Consider the following 25472-nt stretch of genomic DNA (forward strand, 5'->3'; position numbering starts at 1 on the left):
ACGTTTTAACACTGCCTCTCAACCTCGCTGCAGGCACTCTCCCACAGCCAAGCATGCGGGTACATTTTAAATTGCCTTTGTCTCCTCTTTTAATTTCTGTCACATAGAGTGTGACGACAGGTCAGGCCCCCACATGGAACTCATGAGGCACTTTCCGGATATTGTCTGAGTAAGATACCTTGCTTTTTTCGCAATCCATTTTTAAATTACACGATGCACCACGTTATGCGCATCTTGATTATCAATCAGTACCGCATAAATTACCAGGTGTCTATTATAACTGATTACGCCACACCCTGTCCTCACTGTGCCTTTGCCCACATAAGAGCTCGGACACACCGCTCCTGAAACAACTATACCAGTATGTTAAATGTTTCTCTGTTTGTTTGTTTATCTTTTCTTTCCCCACAGGAAAGCGCCACTAGAGGAAATTCTCCTCTACCACATATCACACCGTAGCGCGTGTGTCACATATATGGTCTTTTAATAACACGTTTGTAGACCACTCACTTTGCACCACACATAGGTCCTGAAGAAAGCCATACCACTAAGAGATCATGGCTGAAACACGTTGGCCGACTAGGATATTGGAGTTACCTTAAGATCTCCTTAAAATATCCAACTCTTGTTTTTATTAACTGCCAAGACCCACTCATTAAAATAGTCATTTTTATCCCAGGGACCCTTAGGACAGCTTTTTTAACTTTCACTCACTTCCTTTCACTGCACTCTCACGGCACAATACCATCTCCGCTGTATTCAGGCATCGTAGCACACCCAAGGTGCACTCGGTGCCTGGGGTGGGGCCCGATGATGAAGCATGTCACCAATGATGAAGCGTGTCACCAACTAGGTTGGTGAGTGAGGGCCTTACTATAAACATAATGTGATTCCTTTCCAAAACACCCACTCCAGAGCTAGATCTTTTTGATAAAACATATATACCAGGGGAAGTGAACTGGCTCCAGTACCTTTCCTCGCTCTCCTTTTGATTCTTCTTATTGTTGCTAGAGATGCCAGCAAATTTACAGGGAGAGCCCAGCCAAGGGCCTGGTTCAAATCTTAGAGCCAGTGCAAGAGCTGAGACCTGAAAATGCTTCCTACGTAAATTACACAAGAAATATTACGTAGAAATATGATAAAGTTGTTCAAAATTCTAAAAGTGTATTTCTTTTACAAGTGAAGCTCTGCCATTAATACATCACATTATAGTGCTACACTGAGAAGTATTTATTAAATGATATGTAGAAGAAAGAGCTTTGGTGAAATAAAAGACTTGCTTACGATCATTCAATTTAAGCAGTGAAGCTGCTATTTATCCAGGTTTTCTGGTTTCACTTTGTACAAATCAGCCAGGAAATGGGTTTCTCTTTGTCTTTCCTTATGTTAAGGCTTTATTTTCACCTCTTCTTGACCTCCACCCAAAGAACAAATTGGAGCATTTTAGATTAATACAAGTTGATTACGTTAACTGTTTATAGGCATGGGTAGATTAAGCGATTTGCCCAGAATCAGAGGATTTTGAGCTGATGCCGAGACTTGAATCTACTTCCCTAGCTCCAAAATCGGCAGCCCTGGCTGTATGTAACACCACATCCTGGCTAGAGGGGGTGGGGGTGGAATCAGCATTAAAGCGTGGCTCATTACAGGTTCCACAGGTTCCAACAGGACATCAAGCTGAGCCAGGCTTCAGGCTTGAGCTTTCAGTGGAATGCCACCTCTTGTTGACACTGCTATTATGCATGACTTTGAAGTGAAGAGGAATGAAACATAGGTGCTCTCGACCGATTCTAATGGATAGAAGTTTGTGAGTGCATTATGGGCTTTGTTTGGAATGCTTTGGTATGAGATGAAGGGTGCTGTCCTTCAAGGGTGCAAATATAGTGATTTCAGCAGTTTAAGAGCACCAACGTTTACCCAATTACCCCCAAAGCAGCCTCTATGGAAGGAAAAATCCAGATGCACTTTGCAGTGCAACCATACCTACTGCACCCACCCACAATAAACTGTGCTAAAAAAGCAACAACTACCTGGAACTAGTGGATGAGCTTGGAGGGCTGGCCATTAATTCAAACCATTGATAGAACCTCATGAACGAATGCAACTCTTCTTTTAAGATTTTGTTTAATTGGCGCTTTATGTTAGAAATTGTTTTGAAGGCACTGAGAAAAAGTTAATTAACATTTATTTTCTAATGTAATAAATATTTTACTTTTAATTTAATCTAAAACCCTTTTTGAATTGTTTCCTGTGCATAGCACCTTGGGCCTCACAAGCATTGGGAAAGTGCTATAGAAATCACAACATTACACAATATCACTAACTGTCTAGTTCAATTACATTTTAAAGGATGGTATGTATAGTATTGCCTTGATTACTTGGGGTAATCCCCATTACTCTTAGTCCTACTCGTCCTCGACCCAGTCATAACACATGAGGTATTCCACCTGACAGGAAACAAAACAGGAAACGCTTTTTAGACTCCACCCACCCTCCTATCAGGTGCTATAATACACCTCACCACCAGAAGCAAATCCTGATGTACCAAGCACCAAAGGCCCGGCAAGGGAGGGCGGGTGGGTTGTATGACTGGGTCGAGGACGAGTAGGACTAAGAGTAATGGGGATTACCCCAAGTAATCAAGGCATTACCTCTACGTCCCTCGTCCTCGACCCAGTCATAACACATGAGGCATACCAAAGCAACCCCAAAAGGCCTTTGGCACACCACAACCAGAAAACAGAACAGACACAAAGGCGTGCAGCAAGACAGAGTTTATTAACAAACAAATCAAACATGCGGGGGAACCCCCACCGCGCGCAGCACACCAGAACCAAAATTAGGACGGTCCGAAAGGGCACAATTCAGGCAATAATGTCGCACAAAAGTGGATTCGGACCCCCAGGTCCCCGCCCTACAAATCTCATCAAGGGGAACCCCATGGAAAGCCGCCCATGAAGCAGACACACCCCTGGTAGATCTCGCCTGAACACCAGAAGGGCAAGGCAAACCAGAGCCCTGGTAAGCCAATGAAATCACCGCCTTGATCCAGCGACCCAAAGTAAGGCGAGAGGCAGCCTTACCCCTACCAGCCAGACCAAAGGTAACAAAGAGGGAGTCAGAGGACCGAAACCCAGCAGAACGATCAACATAAACAGACAAAGCCCGTCGCACATCCAAAGAATGGAGCAAGACGTCAGAGGGCGAGGAAGGAGAAGGACAGAAAGAAGGAAGAATCAATTCCTGGGAGGAATGAAACCTGGAACGGATTTTTGGCAGAAACCCGGGGTCCAAAGAAAGGACCACCGCGTCGTCCAGAAACCTCAAGAAGGGGGGAGAACAGCGCAACGCCGTAAGTTCGCCCAACCTCCGAGCAGATGTAACAGCGACCAAAAAGGCCACCTTGAAAGAGAGGAATTTCAAGTCCACTGACTCCAGAGGCTCAAAGGGAGGCGACTGCAAGGCACCCAAAACCAAAGAAAGATCCCAGGGAGGAACCGGGGAGCGGACAGCAGGAGCAGAAAGAGAGAAACTGCGAAACAAACGGGAAACCAACAACCCGTCCGAAGGCAGAAGAGAAGCTGGATCCCGAAAGGCCCGGATAGCAGCCCACTGACCCTTCAAAGTGGACAAAGCAAAACGCTTCTGAAACCCATCCAGAAAAAACTGAAGAATAGAAGAAACAGCACAAGAGGCAGGGGACAGGCCCAAGGAAGCACACCAAGAAGAAAAAGAACCCCAGTGCTTAGAATACGATGAAATCGTGGACTTCCGACGGGAAGCCTGCATCACAGTGATGAGGTGATCGGGCAAACCCCGGACACCAAGAGACAGCCGTTCAACCTCCAGACCGCCAAGGTGAGAGGTATCAACAGGGAGGACGACTGGCAAGTCAGAGGAGACGGGAAGCGGGGCAGGATCCAAGGAGGGCCCACAGCCAGTCGCAGCAGAAGGGGGAACCACGAGCGGCGAGGCCAATAAGGCAGGACAGCCACCACCTGAGCCCCCACCCGCTGAACCTTCAGCAAGAAGGCAGGGATCAGAGGAAAGGGGGGGAACGCATAGAGCAACCAAGGAGGCCACAGGGCAGTCAATGCATCCACCCCCCAAGCCCCCAACTCCGGAGTCCTGGAACAGAACAGGGGAAGCAGGGCGTCCCTCCGCGATGCAAAGAGATCCAGCACCGGAGTCCCGAACCTCAGGCACAGCAACCGGAAAGTCCGAGGCGACAGACACAAGGTGAGTGAGGACGGGAACCGCCGACTCAAGGAATCCGCAACCACGTTGTCCACACCCCTGATGTGTTGAGCAGAAAGGGCCACCAGATGACACTCGGCCCAACTCGTAATGGCACAAGCCACCAAGTTCAGAGAAAGGCAGCGGGTACTGCCCTGGTGGTTGATGTAGGCCACGGTCACAGTGTTGTCCGATCTCACCAACACGTTGCACCCCAGAAGACGATCCTTGAAATGGCGAAGAGCCCGCTCCACCGCCGACAGTTCCCTCCAATTCGAAGACCGGTGCGACTCCGAAGGGAGCCAACGTGCCTGGATCGCCCAAGGACCCAGAGTAGCACCCCAACCGGAAGCACTGGCGTCCGTCGTCAACACCAAGGGGGGCGGAGGATGGAACCACATGCCCCTCGAAAGATTTGAAGAATCCAGCCACCACTGGAGAGCAGACCCCAAACCCGGAGACACCGGAACAGGAATCGAGAAGTCCAGGACCGGAAAGGGCACCCAACGCTGAACATGCCACAGCAGAGGCCGAAGATGAACCCTGGCCCAGGGCACCGTGAACACCGTGGCAGACATGTGTCCCTGAACCACCAGCCACTGTAGGAGAGGAGCCGACTTCCTGGAAAGCAACTTCCTCAGCAAGGACTGCAGACGCAGAAGCCGGGACTCCGGGAGAAAGACCTTGCCCAGCACTGAGTCGAACACAGCCCCAATGAAGGTCCTCCGAGTAGACGGGTCCAGGTGACTCTTCGGTAGATTGACAAGGAAGCCATGGTCCTCGAGCGTACGCATGGTCAAGGAAAGGTGGACGGACATGACCTCCGAAGACGGAGCCTGCAGCAGCCAATCGTCCAAGTAAGGAAACACGGACACCCCCAGGAGATGGAGATGAGCCACCAAAGGAGCAGCCACTTTGGTGAATACCCTGGGGGCAGACCGGAGACCGAAAGGAAGGACGCAGAACTGCCAATGACGACCATCCAGGCAAAAGCGCAGGAACTTCTGATCCTCCAACGCCATCGGGACATGTAGGTAGGCATCCTGGAGATCCAGCGACGTGTACACCCAACCCTCCTGGATCAGGGGAATCACCTTCTGCAGCGTCTCCATTTTGAAAGGAATTTTCTGAACAAACAAGTTCAAGGCCCGAAGATTGATGACAACACGGAACCCCCCCGTGATCTTCGGAACCACAAAAACAATTGAATAAGTCCCCAGTCCATGCTCCAGGGCGGGAACCGGGACAATCGCCCGTTTGTCGAACAGCGACCCAACTCCCTCCAGCAACGCCCGACGGCGAGCAGGGTCCGCAGGTAAAGAAGTCACCACCACCCCCGAGGGAGGAGGAGGGGACAGGAACTCCATCCGGTAGCCCCTTGAAAGAACATCCAGCACCCATTGGTCCGAGGTCGTCACCAACCAAGCATGGAGGAACAGCCGCAGACTCCCACCAACCGCGGGCTGACCACCAGCGAGAACGGGCACTGGAGCGGAGTAGTCAGGAGCGAGGAGCACCAGACCCACCATCCGGCTGGGGCTTCTTCTGGAACCTCCGAGGAAAGGACCTGCGAGCACCACGCTGGCCCCGAAATGAGGACTGCTGGAACCTGGAAGGCTGTCGAAAGGACCTGGCATTCGAGAAGGACGACCCCTTCAGAGCGGGAGTATGACGGAACGACAACGAATGCTTTCTCTCCTTGAAGACTTTATGGAGCTTGGTCTCCAGGGCGTCCCCAAAAAGAAGAGTACCAGAGAAAGGCAACCTCAAAGCCATAGAACGCTGCGCAGCATCCGTCTTCCAACCTCTCAGAAGCAAGTTCCGACGGGCAGCCACCGAGGAACCACAAGAGAGTGCAGAAGCCCTGACCGAGTCAAAAGCGATGTCCGAAAGGAACTCAGATTGACGTTCCATAGACTCCAGCAAGTCCGGACAACCGATCCCCTCCTGCATAGCAGAGAACAAAGTCTTGAAGTCAGCCAGCAAAGACTGCGCCACATATGCACCATAGACACCAGACCGCAGCGCTAAGTGAGAGCCAGCATAGGACTTCTTCAGAGCAGAGTCAATCTTTTTATCAACGCCATCCTGTAGGATATTATCATCAGCCATGGAGGGCCGACCAACCAGGGAAGCAACCACAGAGTCCACCTGCACCGAATCCGGCAGGGCAACCTCCAAATCCTGCAAAGGATACAGCTTAGACATGAATCTAGGCACAGAAATATGGTCTGGGTCCTTCCATTCCTTAAGGAGGACATCCATGACAAACGGGTGTACGGGCATAGAAGAGGACGCAGGCCTCCGAAACTGCGGCAAAACAGCATCCTGGGAAGTACTGGGCACAGACTCCACCGGGAACCCCATATTCTCCCGAACATGGCAAAGCAGATCAGGCATCAACTCCCTCGAAACGTACTTGCCCTGCAGATCCAATGCACCCAAACTAGCCTCATCAGAGGATGCGGAGGAAGAAATATCCGAATACAGGGGAGCAGTCTCCCCAGAGCGACCGCCTGCCCCCTTCTTGGAAGTCTTGAGACTGGACAGAGTCTCCAACAGCAGGCGCTTCAGGCGCCTAGAGCCCCTCGGACCAGCACACCGACCAGCAGGTGCAGAATCCCGACTGTCGGAGGAGGAAGAGGAGGAGGAAGAGGACCGAACAGGAGAGACATGCTTTCTCTTCCCATGGTGTTTCCCCATCATAAGCAATGTCTTCAAACACAGGAAAACAGCCACACGTGAAACACAGCAACACCAAAGCGTCACAGCACAGACTGAACTCCAGGCAAATAAATAGGCATGAAAACACTCACCCCCGCAGCTGTAGCCACTGTGAATCCAAAAAGGAGGGGCAGAAAGCAGCCTCCCAGCAGCGACCAATGAGGAAATCCAGGCCCGACACACCCGCCCGGAGCCAATGACGTCATCAGGAAGTGCCATCAGGAAGTGTCACCCCGGCTCTCAGTAGACCGTCAGGGAACCCGGAGCCCACCCGGGCGCCCCACCATGCCAGACGGAGACAACGCAATGGAAGCGACATCCGGAAGCGTCCCGCTCCCACACTCGGACTCCTCACGCGTCCGAGGACTTCCCGACCCTCAGGTCACAGGAAACACCGCCTACCCGGCTCCCGCCAATCAGGGGCCGACAGGGAGGAAAGTGAAGAGAGTGCGTCCCGCCCACAAACACCGGCAAGTGCGGGACGCGCGGGCAGCCACCTGCCCCTCCCAGCAGCGGTCCGCCCCTCCGGGATAGTAAATGAAGACACGGAAATCCACGGGGACCCGAGAAGCCCCGCAACCCAGGGTCCCCGTACGGAGGAAAGCACAGGAAGCCCAGCAGCCCGGCTTTGTAAAGGTCCCACGTCGGTCCATGAGCACCCCCAAGGCCCCGCCAAGGAAGACACCACAGGACTCCAGAAGCAGGTAAGTGCCCGGCACTCACCCCAGCGTAACCCATCAGTATTCCGACCGACAGGAAACAAAACAGGATTTGCGGTGGAATACCTCATGTGTTATGACTGGGTCGAGGACGAGGGACGTAGAGGTAATTCTCCTTTTTAGAAGTTAAGCTCTGACAAGTTACTGCTGCAGTGTGTTTATCAGAGGGGAGATGGGCGAGATGCATATTGTGCCTTCCACATGTCCCCCACCAAGTCTTTGACGCCTTGCAAATGGGTTGAAGACAGCTCGACTGCAGGGTGCACAAGAAGAAATTTAAAAATAAAAACAGAGCCTCCGCCACTTTTCGAATGTGTTTGGGTGGCCAGTAAAGCACAATAGCTCAGCGTGCAGGTCTGCTTAAAGAAGAGAGTACGAGGTGTGTGGGGGGAGGTAGGTTAGGAGTCATTTACAGGCCTTTCAGCCCAATGGGCGTTGCGCGCCTGATGCTCATACAGTTAACCTCAGCGTGGCGTTCCTCAGTGTTGGACTGCAGGTACGTTTTCAGCTTGGATGCGAGCACCTGACATGTTTAAAAGCTTTTTTACTGGGAAAATAATTTTCTAGTCTCAAGTAGCCTAACCCATGGTGCCACCGTCTTGCGGAAGCTACCACTCTTACTTCACTTCCTGGGTGATGATACGAAATGCGAGGCCGCGGATGAATTACCAGACGTGTTTTCAGCAGGAGGAGTCACTTTTAAAGCTAAAGCCTTACATTTTTTTAAATAATTGCCCCTTTTCCATACAACTTCAACTCAGAAGTGGCTTTTGGTATCGTCCACCCGCGCGTCTTTTTTCCTCACAGTAGAGGACAAAGGCTGGAACTATTACGTCACGTAAAGCGTCACTGGGCGCTAGTAGCATCCGCTCAACGCCCCTCACTCCAGTCCCCTTCCCACCCTTAGCCTGCAAGTTCTGCCCTGTTCTTTATCTGTCTCGAGCACCACCTTTTCCATTGCCAGTACCCGGCCTGTTTTTTTCAATCTAACTTAAACCATGTCTACCTGTCCTGCCGGCGCCGACACCTGCCCCACTGAGTCTTCTCCTGGGGACACCTGCCCCACTTCCAATGCTCCTAAAGATAGCTGTCCCACAGGTAAACCTGACTCCTGTGACTCGGGTGCTACTGGCCCTGCTGCTTGCCCTGCTGATACATGTAGTACTGGCAAGGCGTGACACGACAATAATCTGCCCTTTAGCCCCATCTGCTAGCATCTATCCTCCAGAGGCTCTTCAAGCAACCGGGCGTTTACCAGCCATTAATGCCTACCTGTCTGTCTGGCTGTCCCTTTTGCTGGGTTGTGCCTGCGCTCCTTTTCCTTCCCGGTAATATCAATTCTTATCATAATCTTTGATCTCACCCATTGGTGTTGCTGCACTGTTTTTCTCACTCCTTTAAAACCCTATAACTCGTTATTTCACCGTAGGGTGTGCATGCGACTGCCCTTTGTTTGCTTGCTAACTATAATATAAGCCCCCCTCCCCCATCCATGGATGGGGCGGTAAACATTACACCTATCTTTTCATGTACTCAGTGTGTCTCTAAAATGTTTGCCCCCAGGGACATCACCACTCAAAATATCAAAGTTCTTGTCATCGCCTGATGGTGTTACAACCCCTCTGCTGTCCAATCATAGCCTGCCTTTCATTCATTCTACATGTGATTTGACAGGCGTCCTTCCGCTATCTCATTGCTTGTTTGAACACGGGTTACTTGTTTAGGATTACAGTCATTTTTTGCGTGTACATCACAGCAGGATTCCTTCCTCGAGGTTGATGTAATGTCTCACATTCTCTTCTCAACAGATGAAATCAATACCCAAGGTAAGCAATCTGCAGTTCTGTTTTGTGATGGTGGAGGGCTGGGCATTAATTATGTTCCTCATTTGTAAAAATCCAACTGGCAAAGGCATAAGGCATATTGAGACCCATGATGCCCAACAGCAGAATGATATCCCTGTGTTCCATCCTGGTGGGACTCCACAGTGTAGAATTGGTCTAATTCGCTACTTACAAATACACGCAAATGGGAGACTAAGGGCGATATGTATCAACATTCCGTTTTGCGATTCCTAAATAGCGATTTTTAAGGAATCGCTATTTAGAAATCGCAAAATGATATGTATGTACAAAATCGCTTCTTTTTAGCGATTCCTTAATATTCCTTAATTGCGATTAGCAAATTGCTAATCGCAATTAAGGAATAATTTCCCATTCATTTCTATGGGCCAGGAGGCCCATAGGAATGAAGTGGAATTTTGCGATTCGCAATTTGCTAATCGCAAATTGTGAATATTTTCAAGGGTGCAGGGCTGTCCAAAGGACACTCTGTTGCACCCCTGAAATCTGCATGGGTGCACATGTGGCGCACATACGTGCCCTAAGGGCATGTCTGTGCGTCACATGGCACTTTGAAAAATGAAAAAAAAAAATATTTTGGAAGGAATTCGCAACTTACCACCAACTAGAAGTTAGTGGTAATTTGCGATTCCTTAAGGCCAATTTGCTATTTTTTTTTGCTTCTTACATTGGATTTAAGGAATCGCAAAATTTGCGACTCCTTCAATGCAATCGCAAAATAAGGAATCGCAGATTTTGCGATTCCTTATTCTGAACCACGTTTTGTTTAATACATACCATTTAGCAAATTCGCATTCGCAAAGGCCGAAATTCTGCGAATTTCGGCCTTTGCGAATGCGAATTTGCTTGATACTTATCGCCCTAGGTGGCTATAACAGTGTATGAAGGGCAGAATGGCATTCTGAAGATTATGTGGACCAATTCTTAACTGTTTTGGGGTATAGTTGCAGGGAGGGTAGACATGCATAGCCTACATAAATGCTCACCCTTTGTTAGGGCCACATTGTATGGGAACTTAAGCTGCAGCACACTTGCTTTAACATAGAATACCTTCAAAAGAAAACTGCTAAACCTTCCTACTAGCACCCATTTTGTCCCTCTCTTACTGGATTCCAGCCAAAAAGATTTTTCACATTTAATGTTTAAAGCCTCTAGCCTTTTAGATACATATCTGGATTGGTTTTAATTGACTTCTTCTGTGAAGCTACCAAAGATATAAAGGTGAGGCGTTATGCCCAATTCCAGTGGTTAGACTACTTAATTATGTTCAAAGAGATTGACAAAATCCGCAGCTGGTTCCTTGAGGAGCAAAATAGTAGGTGAGTGAGGACTATTTAGATATTATGTAACCAATTTTGTCTAATAAGACCATGCACATTAAGATTAGTTTGGGATTGTTACCTAATGGTTTTGCCGCTTCTACCTGTTGCCCAAAATAGACGATTGTCTGGTCTGTATTTATTGTAACTAAAAAAAAAACAATTTTCTTTTTCTTTGTCCACTTTGCACGTCTTTGAGAATGTACCAATGAAAATCAGTTCTTTGCAATTATAAGATCAGTGAGTCTGCAAAATGTTCAATGATCGAAGCACATCCACTCCAACATTTAGGATAGGCATGGGACATAAAAGAAATTTAATCAAACTATGTGTTGGACCATAGTAATAGAAAAGGAACTTTACAGTAGAGATGCACGCATAACAGGCAGGATTGACAATCACAAACTATTAATGACATTGCTATGCATCATTTGATATTTTTCCATTTTAATAATGTTCTCACTATTCAAGAGTGATTTTATTTGGTGATAAGCATTGAATGTTATCGTTTAGTAAAAAGGCCTAGGGATTCAGGAGCTTGCTTGACGTCCTCTTGGTGCAATACATCTTGACCCGTGAACATCACTTTGAAACTGGTTCAAATATGTCCTATTATCATTTATGTGAAGTGCATGTACTATAGAATTTTACGTATCCTTTGTCAATTTTATTTGATGTATTATGAAATTAAGGTAGGCAACATCTAATAATGACAACATTATTTACAGATTGTGTTACAGTAAAATACAATCTCTGTGTGAGAAGATTGGTAAGAAATTAAATCTTAAAGCTTGTGTATTTAATTGACTTTCATTAGACTATGTGTCTGTTAAATAGAGAATGTCTCCACAGACTTCAAGTCAGGGAGGTTTTCAGGCTAGAGACTGACTCCAGTTGGTTGCATAGAGTAGACTCCTCCAAACCAGATAGATGTCCCAAATGTAAGCAAGTTACTGGGACGTATATACATATGTGGTGGGAATTCCCAGGGATAAGAGATTTTTGGGAGGGAGTTATAAAGACACTAAAAGCTTTGATTGCCTTGCCTCTGAAATACCCTATTCAGATATGTCTACTAAATTTACCAAACATGCATAAAGAAGCGTGAATTAGGGCTAGTGGTTGCAAAGAGAGGTATTGTGAGACGTTGAATTACATCCACGCCACCCACCAGTAAGCATTGGTTACGGGAGTAGGTGCGATGGATGAGTCCTGAATGTGGGGTGAGACGTAAAATTGGTTTGTACTTGGCAGAGTCAGGATTGTAGGATGGTATGGAAATTGGGGGAGATACAATTGTTGCAAATCATAGATGATACGACAACGGAACTAAATATTATAGAGGTTGAACCATAAAATGGCACTATTGTTAATTTATCTGCAATGCCGCCTACATGCTTGATGATCGCTGACATTTGTTTTTACTGTAATATTGCTGTAATTTGTTGGGACATTTACAGCTGGATATTGTAGCTTGCTCCTTCTTGGATAGAGTAGAGAAAGGGGTGGGAGGGAAACAGTTGAGATGCATTATTGTATTTGATGTAAAACTCAATACAAATATATTTTTTTTAAAACGGAGATTAGATTACAAGTTAGATAGAAAAATATAAAAAAGCTAATCCAAGCTGAAAAAGATCGCAATTTTACTGCCAAAATTGAAGCTGCAAAAGAATCATCAAAGGAACTGTTCGCAACAGTTAAAACATTTTCTAAGCTCCTGGAAGCAAAACATCCCAAGGTCAACTAACAGTTCTGTAATAAACTGGCATCTTTTTTCAAGTAAAAGTAAAATCTGTATATTACTCCTTCCTAGCAGTAAGTCAATCTGATGGCCTGACAATAAGTCAAGAAATGACAGGGCCTCCTTTTGGTACAAGCACTATGATTAATAAATCTGGCATGAAACCTCATACTGAGGCAGCAGCGGTAAATCATTGCTGCTCATTGGCGAGTCTGCCCCATAATATGAATGTTAACACCTTATCTCACCTCTCTGACTTGTCGATAGATCAGGCAGGAAAGCTCCTAACACAAATTAAATCAGGGTCTCTTCGGGATGTATTTTCCCCCAGAATTATTTATATGGCACTCAAGGTCATAGCTCCCTACCTCACATTCTTCTTCAACAACTCAATCAGCACAGGATATTTCCCAAGAGAGTGGAAGATAGCAGCGGCCGCCAGCACAGGTAAGTGCGGTGGCACAGGATATTTCCAGAAAGAGAGGAAGATAGCAGCAGCGGCCAGCACAGGTAAGTGCGGTGAGGCTTTGGGGTGTCGACAGACGATGGAATAGGCATCATTAAATAAATAAATAACACCTGCCGCACCCTGCCCCGCCCCACCGTGCTGGATTCCACGCAGTTTGGATTTTGTAGCCATCACAGCCATCTGGCATTAATCACAGTCACTGAAGAAATCAGACAGACCATAATTGGCGGTGGAAAAGCAACCCTGATTCTACTGGATATTTCAGCTGCGTTTGACACGGTCAACCACACCATCCTTTTTGACCGGCTTGCCTATGTAGGAATCACAGATAAATCCTTGGATTTTTTGACATAATTTCTAACAGACCGAGTCCACACAGTGAACCTAGGAGATTTTTGTCACCATCTTTCTCTTTGCCATGTGGGGTGTCACAGGGTCTTCTCTGAGCCCCCACCCTTTTTAATCTAAATGTCACTTCACTAGCAGCATTGATTAAATCCAATGGCTTTGCTTCATTTCCTATACCGACGACACTTAGATCATTTGCTGGCAAGCTAGATGCCCCGGCAGTTAAATTTCATGACTGCATGTAGGATGTAGGTAACTAGATAGGGGATAATTGTCTCAAATTAAATTCCTAAAAAAACTGAGGTCCTGTTATTTGGAAATAAGCGCTCTTTTTGATCTCCTAATTGGTGGTCTCAGGAGCTTGCAACTCTTCCCACCCCATGTGTTAAGGTGAAAAACCTAGCGGTGATTTTCAATACCAAACTATCTTTTGAAGGTCAGATAAACCACATCACATCATCATGCTTCTACAATTTTAAACTTCTTAGAAAGGTTCTGCCTTATATTCCATAGATTTTACAAAAAAACTGTAGTCTCTACCCTTGTCACATCCAACCTTGATTATTGTAACAGACTGTTTACTGACATTCAACTCACTGGACTGCACTCAATGCGGCCCAGCTCCGGCCGACTTCTACCATATGGCCTGGCTTTGCCCAGGCCTTGACCCATTCTGGTCTGGGGTGGAATCTGAGCTCACACAGACCTTGGGTTGGCACGTTTCAGATGATCCCTTACGTCTTCTCCTGGGTGTATTTCATGGTTTGTACGGCTCTAGAGCAGACAAACATTTTCTGGGAACGGTGGTAGCTGTGGCTAAACGAGATATTGCAGCGGCCTGGGCCCGGTCCAACCCCCGTACCCTGCGAAAGTGGCGTAGGGGGTGGATTGGTGCTCGGCCCAGGAGGAACCTCTCTGAGGCACGTGGTTGTCCCGCGAAGTTCCATAAGGTTTGGGGCAAATGGCTGAACCTACTGTTTTAAATTACCAGCTTTGGCTCTCCCATGTAACGGGGTGCTGCTTTCCAGCTTGGTTGGCTTGCATAAAAACTCCTACCCTAACAGTGGGGTTTTTACTGCCTGTTGGAGGTGGAATTGGCTTTACTGTGTGCGATGTATGCTGTCATTTTGTTTGTTTGTTTTTCAAGATGAAAATAAAAGTGATTATATAAAAAAAAATCATTCAAAAACGTTTTTTGAGTAAGCTTCAGACGCTTCAAAATGTGGCAGCATGTTTGTTGCTGGGCATTCCCAGACACAATTCTGTGGCCAAGCGCTGGGTCAGTTACTCAAGCTTACCATTGGTAAACTTATACAGTTTAAGACCTTTTGCATAGCCTTTAAGTCCCTACATGGCCTTGGTCCAGCGTATCTGGAATAACGTTTTCAACATTACACCCCTATAGGATCTCTTCGCTCTTCTTCGAGTGGCAATTTAATTATCCCTAAAATCAAAAAAGCTAGATGGGGTGAAAAGAGCTTTGTGGCCTGCACAGCAAAGCTGTGGAATTCACTTCCCTTAGAACTTAAGAAAAAATCAAATCTCTTGGAATTTTGGAAAAGTCTGAAAACTTGGTTATTCAATATGTAGTACTATCTTTCTGCCTTTACTGTACGCTGTTTCTTTCTCGGCTAACTTAGCACCTAGATACCCCCGGGTGATAGTTGCGCTCTAGAAATTCTATTTTCATTCATTCATAAATATTTATGTGAATAAAAAGCTAATAATGTATGACAATGTACTCTCTTTATCCTCCTATGTTTATATGCTCCGGTATGATTATTTTGTAAAAACTTTAAAAAAAAAGATTTTGAACTAAAAAGATAAAGAAAATCTTACAGCAGGCAAAGAATGGAAACAGACTAAATGAGAACTGTCTCAGTGTTCACGACAGAGGGGCTTTATTTTGATGGAGTCTAGCAATAGCTGAGACTTCTTTCTGTATGATAATAGGTTTCTCTAAAGTTTCTAATGCTTGTTAGCAAGGACATGTATACCAATGAACCTAAGATATTCAGTAATTTCTATATTACTTCTGCAGAGTATAATTTTTTATAGAATTCTTGAAATGTTTGGGCTATTTTTAGATCATCTCTTGTCTCGGGGTCATTGTACATCTTGAGGGAGTGCATCCTGTTTTTGGGTAACCTCGCCCTGAGTTTGCAAGCCATTCGTCTGCCTTCTCTGTTACTCTAGCTATAGTATTTCTGCCGGGTATGCCACAGGGCCCTGTTTGTATTCAGTAGTCTGAGTTGGGCTCGCTCTTTGGGAATGGTGTTCCCTATTTCAGTGCCCCCCCCTCCTTCACCACTCCTTTCAGGACTTCCCATAATACGCCCACCTATTCTATTTTCAGGGTCAATTTTTATACTGTTTTTAACCTTAATTTTTTGCATTTTTCAGAACAGTAAATGTAACATTCAGTGCATATTATCACTTGCGGTCGATATGTACCATGTTTAGCCTCCCTGAAAACGATATGCAGTAAAAAAAAAAAAGTAGTGCATATAAGTCAACAAGCCACCCCAACCTATGTATCAAGGAAATCTGCAGTAGGTGATCCCATCAACTGACATCAATGTACATTTTGTTGATGTTTATGTATCCTGTTAACTCTTGCCTTAGTCCTTGCTTCACTGTTCCACCTGTACAAAGTATCAACCAGGCACAGTAAGCTACCCACTTGAGGAGATTCCTTAGTCTACTGGAGGAGGCCAATAAGCGCACTAAAGGGTTGGATTCATGAGCAAGTTGAAGTCCTCTTCAATAATTGTCAAAGCAGTGGGGGAGTTTATCAACATCCTGGAAATCAAAACAAGTGTGTCATCAGCTAGATCCGGAGTGTTCACTAATCAAGGATCTCACTTGCCAATTCAGCGTACTGCTCACTCTCAGGAACCTATGCAGGGTGTCTGTCTGTGTCACAGTTACCATGAACAGGAATTTTCCTGAGCAGGACTACCACCCCTCGGATCCCTGAGTGAACCCAAAGTGATAAACCCTCATGTATCTGCGGCTTCTTAAAAAGTCACATTTGGTGCCAGAAGGGTGAGTCTTCTGTAGAAGAAGGGAGTCTGGAGAGTATGTGTGCATGTGTTTTCAACACACTGGATTGCTACTTCATGCTTGAGCTTATCATTTAACATTGTCACTTTCCAATAGATAAAGCACTACTGCCCATGAGTTATGTTGGACAACCTTACACATAAAAGTTCCATACTGAGTTTGACTGACCTATAAAAGATGCACACTGTAAGAATTCCCAACCACAATTGTATTATGATGAGCTCCTGCATTGAGATTCTTCCATTAACTCCCTTCTATCCCCATATTTCGACTGTGTTGCAGTACACCTGTTAGCACACCATTAGCACACCATTAGCTAACCCACACTTGCCTTTAGTGATACCAAAGAACCAAACAAACCACCAAACAAACACATCTTAACATACGTCTAACCCCTAGAGTTCCCCCACTCTATACTTCCACACTTGAAGCATCTGTCACCCACAAAAATTATGAACTATTAAGTCTAACTGAAAATGTGTGTAAGGATGAAATTAATAACAGTCTATGCTTCGATCCTTCGATATTACACCTTACTTATGGCCACAGACCGAGATGAGACCTCCCTACCCAGTCCAGTCAAAAGAGTATTATAAGAATTAGTAAGTAGAGGTGACCATTGTGCAGGAGTCAGTGACCCAGAACAAGGGCCAACTTGATCTCAGATTCACAGCACTGTGGTCATGAAGCAGAGGGTTCTATGGAGTCCGGGGCAATAGCCTCCACATGATCCTGCTAACCAGGGACACTCGTCTCCTCACCATTGCTGTAGGGAGATGATCCCCTGTTGTCTCCCTCACCCTTGATGTGTGCTGTAGTTCCTGGATTGTGATCTTTGTCCAGTTGCCTTTGAAGAAGGTCCAGAGTGATTTATAGGCCCTTTCAGGATCTTCAACTCCTTTACCCTGTCTCAAATAGCATTAGGTGTTTCGAAGAAATGGGTCTTGCCTCGACGATAACTCAGAGTTTAACAGGGTACATCAGGACATGTTCTGGCTAAAGCACTTTTGATTTTTGCTTAAATGTAACCAAGGAGCATCTCTTGAAATGTGCCAGGTGTGTGTTGTTAGAGAATATCAATATTTTCCAGTTGTTGAACAGCAACGCCTCTCTCACAATGGCATCTCTGTCCATGTGTAGTGTAGTTCCTATTATCCCAATATTTATTTATTTATTTATTTTTGACACTTGTAAAGCGCTACTTATACCCTTAGGCGTCAAGGCGCTGAAAACCATTATTGAAGAAGTAGGAGAGAAGAATGAACAGAATGAAAGTTGAACATGGTTAATGAGAGAACAGCCAGGTTTTCAAGAGTTTACGAAACTGAAACAGCGTAGTACTTCGTCTGATGTTAAGAGGCAAGGTGTTCCAAAGTCTGGGGGCCGCCACCAGAAAGCGACGGTCTCCCCAGGACACTGTTTTGGTGTGTGGGACAGACAGTTGATTAAGAGTGGCTGAGCGTAAAGCTCTTGTCGGTTTGTAAAGTTGCAATTTGTCTCTCAAAAAATATGGTCCTTGATTATTAACTGATTTGAAAACTATACAGAGAGCCTTGAAGTGGATCCTTTTTTGTACAGTCAGCCAGTGAAGGTCTTTTATGTTTTGGGCAATAGGTTCGAACTTTGTTTTGCCGGTAATGAGACGGGCTGCTGCATTCTGTATAGTTTGAAGTTTTGTGGTGACTCGAGATTGCGCGTTGAGAAATAAACCGTTACAGTAATCCAGGGATGAGAGAACAAGAGCCGAGACCAGTGTCTTAATCGCAGATTCAGGTAGAAAAGGACGAATTTTGCGAATCATTTTTAGTTTTAGGTGCGCTGTGGATGCTGTCTTATTGGCATGATCCATGAAATTCAGTCCATCATCGAAGATAACCCCCAGATTCCTGACCTTCGAGGTCGGTGTGGGAGGGGTACCAAAGATCTCTGGCCACCAACTGGTGGACCAGGCTGGGGACAATGGACCGAAAATGAGCACCTCAGTTTTCTCTGAGTTTAGGCTCTGCGCATTGGAATAATACCTTCAATAGTATAGACCTAGGGCATAGGTTAACTAGGTCTTCTACTGTCGATATTAGACTTAAAGTTTTGTGTTTGCCAGCTAGCTCAGAGTTCACTAGAAACTTTCTCGAATAGGCAAGGAGGATTTTAACCTCCCTGGATAGACAAGAAGGGATTTAGTTTCTGACAACCATAGAACATGACAACTTTGCTCTCCCCTAATCAAGAGTGTATCTCTAGAGTCGTGTGAAAACAAAAGACAACTTATTTTACTCAGTCAGTTCAGTGCATTCTTAGTTTCACCAGATTGTAGAGAAAAGGAAGAGACGGGCGTGTTCAATAAAAGATGTTATTTATTGATCAGTCTCTTTTCTCATACAAGAGAAATGGATCGATATTATTGCGATACTTATGGTTAAGTAAAGTGCATACAGTAAAGACGAATTATAAAATAATACTGTAGAAGCATTGATATGGTTTCTTAGCCATATGATATTTAAAATGGATAAAATAGATACATACATATATACATTTGACTAATCATACTCAACTGGTGCTTCTAACTACGCCTACCCCGGTGTACCTGACCTAAGCCTAATACGTGGGCGGGAGTAGATAAGTAGCAGTTTAAGTTAAGTTTGTTTTGCCAAGGGACTGACTCAAGAATTCTCTGCAAGGGGTTATTCAGTTCTGTACCTGGGACCTACAAGTCTGGAGGGCTGGTATCTCTCGTCTTTGGTCTTGATATTCCAGCTGCCTGCAAGGGCTGCTTGGAAGCGCCGGAGCTGGATTTCTCGGCAGGAGAAAGGTAGCGTCTCCTTCTCAGCGCGTCAGGAAGGCAGGGCAGCGTCTGTGGGCTTTGCTTTCAGCTGCGCTCCTCGACAAGTCTCGCTGCTCCAATCGCGTCACCACCGCGTGTGTTTGCTTAAGGCAATGTCGGTAATATTTATACCTGAAAGGTGCCGAGATTGACGTAAGGATGGACATATATACGTCAATAAGGATGTCATACAAACGGGTTCGTTCGCACATTCTTTACTGAAGTTCTCGGTGAAATCAAAACAATGGCTATGGGATTTTCCCAGGTTGCTGCAGGTTTGATTTGTTTTGAGAACTCCGTATGCCTTATCAGGGGCTGGAGGAATAGTGCTTGCCTAATTAGATGGCATGCGTTATGACCTAATCAGATAACTAGCTTCTGTGCCGTGGTGTGGCTTAATCACATAACGGGTTTTTGCGCCGTTGGATGGCTGCTAGTTACTTATTTAACCAGACCAGGGTCAGGAATAGGGGGATCGATACAGTACCTATAGGAATACATCACACCCACTCCACGTAGACTATGTCCATATTTACAAATCTAGGCATAGTAAACATAACAAACTGTGCATGTGTATACCATACCACCCCAAAATACATTTATATGCATTTTGAAATTGGAAATGCGAAATACACGAAACGGATGAGAATAGTTACTATATGCACGCAAGCAGTATAATAATGCAAATCTATTACGCATATTTTTAAATCAGCATGAATAAATGCGAAAATTACACATGAAATGGCTCTTATTACAGAAGAAAAAAGTGCGAGACCATCTCATCACAAAATAAAATACTTATGAACATGCTAGAGGGTAGCTAATGTCTCTAAAGTAGCTAATGTCTCTAAAGTACCTAAAATAGAAATTTAGTTCTCTAAGAATAGTCTCTACTTTAAGCAGAAGATAAGTATCCCGAAAAATATTTTGGGGCTGTAGAAACAAATTATGTTCCGCTGTCCGTAAACTGGAGAAAAAAATCGTTCACATTATTTTATTATCAAAGTTGAAGGCCAAATTCAGGGTGTTGGGAACGCCGTGTGCTTGCTTTCTCAAGCCATTATTTCTGCTCTGGTGAGAACATCATATCACTTAGACTGTCGAAAAAGCTGTCAACAGCTTCCTGTGAAAGTTCCACTAACTCGGAAAAAGTTGTTACCATGCATTCATTAGCATGATTGCCTTCATTGATGTTTAGATCAGCATAGCTGACAGAAGGTCGTACCTGATCGATGCTGCTTTCATCTCGAACTTCACTACCCCTCAATCGTAGTGGTGAAGTCTCCACGAATGCCGTCATCAGGATTGGTAGCCGCTGGGGACAGCACAATGCATGAGCCGTTATCGGACCCAACAAGGTTTCTGCGTCCATTGGCACATCCGATTGTAGTGTCAGGCAGGTGTCTAACACGCATTCTTCGCCACATAGCAAGCACCTTAATACAGGCATAACACAATGTTGCCACATCGGTCTAAATGAAAGAAACCAAGTCATATTCAGCTCCCGAAGCCGTGCTAGTCCAAGGACTTTAGTGATGCGGTCCCGGTAGCCAATGGCTAGGATTGTTTCTTCCCTTGTCGCAGGTGTTTTGTCTGTGACACGGTCTGCCATAGCGAAATAACAGGATCAAAAATAGGATACCCGCTATTAGTCCCAAAAGGAGAGGAAGTCCGCCAAAAATGGAATGGACAAAGTCTGGAAAAATACCCAGGATTGCTTTGAATGGGGTTAAAGCTCCTAAAAACACTGCTTTAAATACACTGGAGACACCAGTGGTATCAGAAATATTTAAGATTTCGTTCAGTATTTCTGCGAAATGTATGGGGGAATTAGTTGATAACAATGAATGAATCTCTGCCGTTGTCCTTGCAACTTGGAGATCATACGTTTCTTTTGATGACCTTAGCCTGGTTGGCGTCTGTAGGAACACTGTCTTCATTCTGCTTAAAGTATCAATTCGAATAGAAGCAATTTTCAAACTAGGCCATAACCTTGCCTCCCTGTCTGGTGAAGCGCTGGGGAACAATACTCGTTCACAGCACATGACCTTCGCAGTCACAGTTATGAGATAAGGTTTTCCGGGCAGTAAACTACAACATCTGTGATCTACAATTAGAATGTAACTCCCGTTTGAGAGCCTCCTAAAGAATGGTTCTATTTGTGTTGCAGGTGTGCCTAGCTGGTGACATGAAAGGTTATTTGAAGTCCCTTCACAGGCTCCATGTAAACTAATACCCTGACACAGAAGTGTACCGCTTAATGACCTCGCACAATTATTGCCACTAAGAAACACACTTTGTCCTTTATTACTAACACATGCGTGTGTATAGGGCAAGTTCCATGTTGACTTAATGTATCCTCTACCCAACCTTTCATACTGGCCTGCCTGTATATATTTTTGGCAGTATTGAAACTGGAAAGTAGTTATCGGAATATTTATTATCCCATGAATTATCCATTCAATGACAGGTCGTTCTGACATTGTCAATTGTAATCTCTCAAGTTTTTCAATGCTCAGAATTGTATAGTCAGCACCCTTCTGTGCCAAACTGATTTGTTTATCAGTAAGGTTATAGATATTAAATAGTGACGTAGTGTTGATTAAACGCCAAGGCACATAGCCTGAACGCAGATTTTGTAACGTCCAGCCTAGCTGTACAATAGAACGCAATTGTGACTGACCGTGTTGTAACAACAGTAAGTCTTGCGATATTATGTCGATTGCTGAAGACACAATGCTGTCCAGAGAGTATATTCTGGAGGACAGAGTCATTAACCCATTGTCCACCACAGAAAGTGATTTTTCCAAATTAATACGGTCAATTTCCCGTATTTTCTCTGCTGTCTCAATTTGAGTTACTTTCCAAACTTCATTGTAAGCTGCATATATAGAGGCCGCTATGAAACGTTTTTGACGCTGTTTGCGTGGTCCCATAATGAAATCACGCAAGTGAGCACCTTCTGTAAGTAAAGTTAGGTGTTGCTTAATTTCAGCCAGTGTGGACGTTTGTAGCCATTGAAGGCAGAGCTTGCCCACGCTGTAGGTGGTTACTATCCCTGGATGTTGTCTTTGGGAATATCTAGGGTCTACCCTGGTCAATGTGAACCCCTGTATTTTGTTCAGGAATCTGTCTTGACAGTTATTTGTATCTGTGGGCCAGATCAACCATTTTTTCCAGTCAGGGTGTGTTCTGTTTTGGTGTAATATATGGTTTACGTCTATCTCATCTTCTATAGAGTTATTACTGTTCGTTGTAGGCTTTGGAATAGACGGTTTGTTTAAATCTTTGATTTTGGCTAAGCCAAGACAGGTAGTTTGTTGAATAGTGTCATTCAAGAATATAATTTGTTCTGGGATCATGCAGGCTCTAAACAATGATTCTATACCTTGTACTTGCCAATCTCTTGTACCCCAAACAGTTTTTGCTTCAATATTATTGTTCCAGAAATCAAAACCAAATGTATTCATTTGCTCAAAAAATGAATCTGAATATATCAATTTTGTGTCTGTAAGCATGGTCTTCATACCTGTCTTATTTGACAATTTGAAATAAAATGTTTCTGCATTACTTGTGTTAAACCCTGAAAAGTATGAATATTTATCATAAAATGTTTTCGAGCTACCTTTTGGAGGAGTAGCACAATGTTCCCATTGGTTATAATTTAAAACATTTCTAGGTTGTGCAGATTTATGTAGATAATGGTTACCATAGTGGTTGTAGCAGAACATCTGATCATAATTAGACAAACCCTCCAAATAATCATGTTCTGTAGATTTAGCAGACATCACAAGATCAGACATCATATCATTAATACTTTCAAAGTCCCAATCATCAGCAAATGTGCTTGGTTTTACAAAGTCACTCAATGAGATCTTGAATTGGTGTGGATACTTCAGGATTTCAACCGGACCATAGATTTCGTAATCAGTATTGTCCCATGCTACCCCACCGGGTATAGGATTGGCTGTGAAGTTGACTGAAGAAAGTTCTCTTTTCTCGACGTGTGATGATGTGTGTGGTTTAAGGACCAAGTTGATTTTCTGGCTTGCTGTGTCCATTTTAGCATATTTTCCCTCAATGAAATGCCCCAAGCATAGTACCATGATGAGCCAAAGTACGAGGATGAATGCACCTAAGGCCACCCAAAATTCAATCCATGGAGAAATTAGATAGGTTTCTTTCAGTTGTTGAAAAAGTCCCTTAGCTTTATCTTTAATAGTTTTTGTTGATGTCTGTTTCTTAGATTCACTCAGATTTTCAGATGAATCATCGAAGTTAATGAAGTAGCCGGATGCTGTTCTGTCTATTGTTCCAATTGCTTCTGGATTACTTTTTGTTCTAGAAGTTTCCTTTGTTTCATCAGCATAGTCATATGTTACTTCATTACAGGTTTGTATGTCTCGACTAAATGTTTTTATTTGGGTTGTTAGAGGTTTAAGTTCCATTGCTTTGTTGCATAGTCCTTGTTGATTTTCTGTAGGCATTTCGAATGTGATTAGCCTCTTAGTTTGAACCTCTGTATTTGTAGCAAACTTTGGTGTACTACTACTTATCGGGAGTCCACTTGGCCTACTGTTTGTTATCGGCCACATGATTGTGGTTTTACCAGGTCGATTGATGCAACTCGGTTCTCCTTTTTACCAGCAAGAGGCGGTAGTATTACTGATCTTGTCCCGTTGATAGACAAGACAGGAACTGCTTTTCTGTAAGAAGGCCCAAATTCCTTCTTTACCGCGATCTTCTCTCTGACTAGATCCCCGACTTTTGGAATCCAGACAGGTCTTGCTGGGACAGGTGGTATCTCTTCAGTGGTTGTTGGCTGTTGTTTCAACTTTATGTTGCTCAGGTCTTTCCTTGTTTCGTTTAAGTCCTGCAAAATAGCCAAACGATCTTTGATATCAAAGCTTTTTTCTTTAACCACTGAAGTCTGACTATCAAGATCTAAGATCATCATCCTAGTCCCAAACAATAGTTCGTACGGACTGAATCCCTTCAGAGAATTTCTTGGCAGGTTATTTAGACTACTTTGGACACTTATTAGATGTTTGACCCACCCAGCTCCCGAACCTAATACCTTTTCCGTTATAGATTGCTCTATGCCTTTGGTTTTTTCTTTACACCATCCCGTATCCCTCAGGACGGAAGTGAGAAGAGTCCCGCTATGCTATGCTCATTTGGCCATGCTTCCTCATAAGCTTGAGGGCTAAATGGAAGATATTAGTCCTAACGTAGCATGCTTCTAGCGTATATGCCATTATAGACTCGCAAATCTTTTTATAACAGTCCAGACCTCAGCCTGGCGCTGGGGTCTACATTATAAGTGAAAAATAGTCTTTACATGTTATTTTGACGCAATATCTACACTGGGTTTTTATTTTTTGTTGATTTGATTCATTCTGGAGTGAAACGACATGGTAATATACCGTTTCTCTCGCCACTGCGATCTCTGTTGCAGTCTGGGCAGTTTTTTACAAAAATGTGATGATGCAAGCTCATGCCTGGCCACCAGTACACTGATTGTAATTCTTCCAGAGAATCTTTTAGCTTGAGGTGTCTAAGACCCTCACCCATGTGTGCGTCCGCTATTAACAAGCTTCTCCTGTCCTTGTTTGGAATTACTCTATCCCCCACTCCAGGGATTCGAGCAAAAGGAACGGAGTTTGCATCGATTATGTATGTATAGTTGAGTGGGTAATTGATCGGTAGCGCTGAGCAGTCGCCCTTTGATGACGTTTTCACCGCCAGCACTGTTTCACCGTCAATGTTTTTTACTGTACGCTTTTTTGTAGCTACGGAAGCCGGTTTAGTTGCTACCGCTGTGGCTGTCTCAGCCAATGAATTCCCTGCAACGTGAACGCCATCACGCTGATGACTCACTGAATGTATCACGTGAGTTTTTGGTAGTTCTTTCCTTAAGAGAACTACTTGTTCCCAAAGCGCTTTCTGCTTTATTGTGGCACCTGTGTCATCTTTGTAACCATTCTGAATCCATTTCTGCAAATCGGTATTGTATGATTTGACGCAGTAATACGAATCGGACACTATAAGTGTCGGGAATTCGCGATCGGCATTATCTAGCGCCATTTTCACTGCTATTATTTCAGTCTGTTGTTCTGAATTAGTTTCTACTGAGTGTGTTTTTATTAATAGAGGTCTCAGTT

The sequence above is a fragment of the Lissotriton helveticus genome, chromosome 2_1 (assembly GCF_964261635.1).
Source record: "Lissotriton helveticus chromosome 2_1, aLisHel1.1, whole genome shotgun sequence".
Classification (NCBI taxonomy): domain Eukaryota; kingdom Metazoa; phylum Chordata; class Amphibia; order Caudata; family Salamandridae; genus Lissotriton; species Lissotriton helveticus.